This window comes from Mastomys coucha, chromosome X (genome assembly GCF_008632895.1).
Source record: "Mastomys coucha isolate ucsf_1 chromosome X, UCSF_Mcou_1, whole genome shotgun sequence".
Taxonomy (NCBI): Eukaryota; Metazoa; Chordata; class Mammalia; order Rodentia; family Muridae; genus Mastomys; species Mastomys coucha.
In genome coordinates, this window is record NC_045030.1 from 8236580 (window position 1) to 8242808 (window position 6229).

Sequence of the window (6229 nt, forward strand, 5' to 3'; positions counted from 1 at the left end):
TAGGCATCTTTCACTGAGTCGTGTTCTGTATGTTTTACTACATCACTTAGAAAATTTTTCTCTGAAGTTATATCAGAACAACCATTTATACAGCTGGACATCAACTTGTCCAGCTGCTTCTTTGAATAAAATATTCCTTTTTAACTATTCTATTGAAACAGTGTTTTAAAAGCATTTCTACTCTGTAGCTATACTTCTACATGCTAAGAAGTTATTATTTGCACTGATCATCTTCAGTTTTTAAGCACATATTAAATGAATAGAGTGAAATTTTTCATTATGATATTCCTCTACATGTGTACAGTATATTTTGATCACATTCATCACCTCTATTCTTCCTTTTTATTGATTAAAATTGTTCTTTCTCAATTTCATATATATACATCATGCATACTGACCACTCTCATCCTCTTATCCAATTTTATTTCTATACCACTCTTGTCTATCCTCCCCTTCCCTAGAAATCTCTCTAATACTCATGTTCATTTTCATGTTCCTGTTCATGTCCATGTTTTGAGACCCACTAAGTTTAATGAGGGCCTGTGTGAGCATGAATCTGGAATTATGTACTGGAGTCAGTGGGCTCAGAGGTCATTACACAACTGAAGATGGTGATGTCCCTGCTTCTGGAATGTATCAATAACCAATAGTTCAGCAGTAAGGGGTAGGGAGGGCTATTGGTATATCTTATCCCCTTCTATTGTCCCTGTGCATTTCAAGTTGTCTCCTTTTTTTTTTTTTTTTTTTTTTTTTTTTTTTGGTTATAGCTATATGAATATGTGTGGCTCCATGTTCCAATCCCTGTTGGATCTGGCTGTTGGGGAGCCAGGCTGCACTTTGTCCTACTCACCATCATTGGCTGCTGTGCTTTAGGGAAGTGTGGAGACACTGCTCTGGGGGTGGGAAATATAGTCTGGGGTTAGGGAGCCAAAGATGGTGTTCCCTGACCCCGGGACACCCAGTCGCAGACCATTGGAGACCATGGGCTGAGGATGGCCTGTAACCTGGGACTAGGGCTGGGAGCTGTGGCTTAATTCATCAGTGATTGTCTTTAGCTTGGTGGAGGTTGGTTGGAAGTTCAGGGAGGCCTTTTACTGGAGATTTAAGCAGGAGCTCTGTAGGCGAAGGCCATCTCCATGCTTCCTGTGGTGGTGGTAGACAAAAGAAACAGTTCTTGGTTCCAAACTGTTCATTGGTTGTTCATTGTGGAAAATGGAAGCATACTGACAAACTTCTCTGGGTGGGCCAGAGATTAAATACCTTTTGCAGGGAAGAATCTGGGGAAAGAATCTTACTGGATAAACCCTCAGGGCCTCTAGGTATCTCATTAGTATGGAGAACTCTGTCCTGGGCCTACTTGACCACAGGCCACATTTCCTTATGTAGGAAGTGTGGGAGCAGGGAGCAGGGAACAGGGAGCTGCCTACTGTATTAGGTGTGTACCCTGATTTTCTGGGGACTCAGATGCTTCCTGGTATGGTTTACTGTCCACAAAAGTGAAATACAAATTCTACTGGTCTATAATTTTTTATTTTTTCTTTCTTTTTTCTTTTATTAGATATTTTCTTTATTTACATTTCAAATGTTATCCCCTTTCCCCCTCTGAAAACCCTCTATCCCCTCCCCTCCCCCTGCTCACCAACCCACCCACTCCCTCTTCCCTGTTCTGGCATTCCCCTACACTGGGGCATCCAACTTTCTCAGGACTAAGGGCCTCTCCTCCCATTGATGTCTAACAAGGCCATCCTCTGCTACAGATGCAACTGGAGCCATGGCTCCCTAGATCTTGTGTTTGCACATCCTTTCTCTATCATAGGTCCTGGGTGTTAGACACTAAAGAACTCTTTCTTACTGTGAGCTGAAACAATTGTTTTTCATTTTGAAGTATGTTACCATAACTCCTGGCAATGAGAAACTTGACTACTAAAATTAGTCAGGTTAAAAAAAATCTAAATTCGCAATTGGTATTTTCAGGAAGAAGAACACTATTTTAATCCTTTTGATTAAGACTGCCTACTTTTTAACCAAGCCCATCTATTCTCTTTGAGTTCACAGTGACAATGAATTTCCTAAGACATCTTGTAGCTAAAAGTAGCCTTAATTCCAGGCAGTGGTTCCATATATAGCTTTTCATTGCTCCCATTCTCTCCATTTTCTGTTTAAGTCTGAAGTATGGTGGAGCCCAGGAGAATGTGAAGACTCAAGATGGAAGGCTATTTAATCAGTAACACCAATTCTGAATTGTATATGAGCAAGAAATAAACTTCTATTAAATTCAACCACTAACATCAAAGGCCTTGTCACCCAAACTATTATGCTGCATAAACATTCTTGAGAAGTATTTTATTCCTTTGTATGTGTATGGAATGTTTGTATCCTGAAGGCAATTCTCTGACACCAACTGAGTGTCTTCCAATTCAGTTCCATTTTGGCATTAATTAACTGGAACTAGTGTAAACCTCACAGGTTGTGGGGTCTCAGATGACAACCATAAGTCCTTGGTATTCCAAAGTCTTTCTAGCTCGTTAAAATTTCCAGCCAGTGATCACATGACCTCTCCCCTTTTGAAGTTTAAAAACTTGCTCAATTGATCCAGACCTCACCTAAAGCACTGATTTTACGATAAACGTATAGGATGCAACTTAGGAGCAAGCCAAATGGAAGAGATAAATAGGACAGGGTCTGAGTGAAGAGTAGTGAGGTTCATTTCTATACCTTCTCTTCATGGAATCTGAATATCTATTTTCTAAGAACATCGGTACCTTTATCAGTCTGGATTCATCCCTGGTACTCAGGGTCAAAGAGACTTTGTTGAGGTCTTTATTACGAAGCATGTCTGTTTAAATCATTGGCCACATGATTAAATCCAGTTTCTAGCTCTTTTCTCCTCTTTCCAAGTTGGGAAGAAAGGTTCAACTTTCAATCTTGTGCTTTGCCTTTTTGGTCACTAGCTTCTGTTGGAAGGTATCCAGGGGATCCACCATGTGTCATCTAATTAGCATAAGCCCAAGTATGAATGAAATGAGATTATTATGAATAACAAAAACACTCCTACTAGATATTCCAATGGTTTTTGAAGCGTTGTGCCTGGGAAAAGGCCAGATATATTCTTTACTATATCACAGTAGCAAATGACAAAGGCCAACCCTTCAGTATAAAAAATTGGCTGTTTGAGATTATTGATCAAAGATTGTCTGGACTAGGGCTTGCTCATGAAGCCCTCCCTACTTAAGCTCTAAAGTTTTTTCCTTTGTATTAGATCTTTTCAGTTCTTCACCCCATTATAGCTTCAGCACACACTTACTTTCAAGTTAAACTAGAAGAAAAGTTCATATTCACGTTTGACTGGTCAACAACTAATTTAGTCATCTAAACTTCATTATTCCTTTGAATCATTTTGTATCCAGAATTCCACTATGCTGGTATTTTACTTGTTACTCTTTCTGATTACAAAATTCATATGTGACTAATAAAAGAAGAGTGAGAAGTAGCAACTATTAATATCATAGTACATTTTCACAGTCTTTGCATGCATTTGCAAATGAACAACATTTCTTCTTACCTAATTGGAATTACATAGCATCTAGAAATTGTCAATATTTACTTAATGATTATTTCTTATATCATTCAATGTTCTTTAAAATTACTTTTATAGTAACAAAAAGTCTACATATCTGCTTTAGTTACAGATTTATCATAATTTATTTGGACATTCACCAGTGATCTGAATATTTTGATTTGTGTGTATGTGTGTGTGTTTCGTATATAGATAATATCATGGTAAATATCCTTTATAGTAAGCATTGTCGTTTTTGGACTAATTCTTCTCATTCCTTTTAAATGCCAAATTTAGTATATTTTGAGTTATTTGCATTTTCAGCAATATGCAGCTTTCTATTGAACAATTTGGTATTAGGAAAAAGAATAAAGGCACTGTATCTTTTGATGTTGTGGTTCTTTCACCAGAGAGAATCAAAATTGAATAAACAAACAAAAACACAAGACATTTGTCCACAGATATCATAGCAGTTCCTATTTATAACCATGGACCATAGCAACTACTCAAACATGTCCACCTTCATATACAAAGTCATGAGCATGATGTATAGATGGAAAATGATATATTGAGTATGCTGTTATTTGGAAATATACATATAAATTAACATCAGGTTAAAAAGTAGAACAGGAGACAAGAAGTACACTCTGACTGCCTATATGAAAATATATTGCTCTGTGCTGTTAAAAAAAAATGGATGAGTATTTGCTGTTATCCCAAGATTGATGATTTAGGCTTATGGATGCCTTTTCTGTAAGCTTGTTTAAATATTGGGGCAGTTTGCCTTTTAAAATCACTCCTTCATATTACCCAAAGAAAAAAGAATTTATTGTTTGAATGTTGACTACTAGAAACAAAGGGTAGGGAGATGTCAGCAAGTGCTGAGGCTTTTAGGAAGAAGAGCTTCTCTTCTTTAGTCCTGTTTGTATTCATGCATCATTTTTGCTTCATACAAGGATCTACCCAGATTCCATTTTCATCATTTTTATGCACTCCTTTGGGCATCTGCTTTTCATTACTCTATCAAGATGTTAGAACTCCCAAAGTCATGCTGGAAAGTGAAACACTCCATTTTTCTTGGGGAATTTGTTTTTGAAGTCTGGGGATCTTGAGATACTATCTAATCTGGAGCATTTTGCCAGATGCTGCTCAGCTCCTCCTTCTTTTTGTTAAAATATTTATCTATGTGTATGTGTGTATGTCTGTGAAAGTATGTGTGTATGTGTGTGTGGGGTGCCCTTGGAGGCCAGAAGAGGACATTGTATTCCCAGGAACTGGAGTATTGGTGAGTTGCCTGACACGGATTCTGGGAACCAAACCTAGGTTGTCTGCAAGAGTAGCAAGTTCTCTTAACCACTGAGCCATCTCTCTAGCCTCTTAATTTAAGCCATTCATAATATATATAGTACATTGCCACCTCTGTTTACCTCTTATTTGGAAGACACAGACCACTTCATAGAAATTAAGGCAGGGATATTGAAATTTAGGTGAGGTTTGTATTAAGTAAATGAATCTCTAAGTTTTAAAATTTCAAGTATATGAAGAAGATATTTAGGATGAAATCTGCCTTATTTAATCATACCTGGGTAAAAATCCAATTCCTTTCTAAGTTCTATGGATATTTTTTTATCAGATAGTCTTTTATTGAAATATTTTCTTGTTGCTTAACTAGCTGGACACTCCACTGCACCACTGTTGATGTCATCTATGATGTCATGTGGGTATTGGCCATCCACATTTCAGCCTACAGACTGTGCAATACCCAGGATCTCCTTGATGGTTCCAGAAAGTTCTCTGGCCAAAGACCGGTGTCTTTGCCGAGCAATGCTGACAATCTCATCAAAAGTAATGTTTCCACTGTGTTTAATGTTCTTCTGCTTCTTTCTGTCCCTTGGTGGCTCTTTGAGGGCCTTGATGATCAGGGCCGAGACAGAGGACACTACCTCAATGTGGGCCTGTCTGTTCTGGATGGTCAGTGTCACTGTAACTCTGAGACCTTTCCAGTCACCCGTAGCCTTGGCAATGTCATCACCAACTTTCTTTGGAGACAGACCCAGAGGACCGATTTTAGGGGCCAAGGCGGATGTGGTGCCGACCTTGCCTCCAGTGTACTTCAAGTACACAACTTTGATCTCATTGGGGTCGAACTTGGGCGGCATGGTGGAGGTGGCTGGTGTCAGATGAACGCGGATTTGGGATGACCAACTCCGAGCTGAAAGCCGAAAAGCTCTATGGATGTTTTAATGATACTCTACATCGTTAAGTACTCCTCAGAATAAGATGGTAAAGTGGGAGGTAGGGATAAAAAGACCCAGCCTATGGAAAACTATGACTATCTGGAGTATAGCTTCTAGCTTTTCTTTGTGTAAAGAAACCAGCTTCACTGTAAGTGAATTATTTGATGTATAGATGGTGAATTTCATATAGTAACTAAACCAAGGGCTTCTTCCTGGATCTGTTTTTATATTTTAAAAATTCCTAAGGGTACAGAAATGGTCCATAGCTTACATTGTCTTGTAGCTTCTAGTCTGTCTTAGTGTCAAGGGATTGACATGTGGTGTTAAAAAGAAGCACAAAGAGGGCTAGTGAAGTAGCTTAGCTGGTAAAGCATTTGGTGTGAAAGCATAAGAACTGGAGTTTGGAACACTAGAACCAGTGTAAATGTTGGGTAGG

At 38.5% G+C, this 6229-nt stretch overlaps 1 pseudogene; it reads right to left on the reverse strand.

Moving 5' to 3' along the window:
• Positions 1–5295: 5295 nt before the first annotated feature.
• On the reverse strand, positions 5296–5715 carry LOC116091669 (annotated as a pseudogene).
• Positions 5716–6229: the final 514 nt, after the last annotated feature.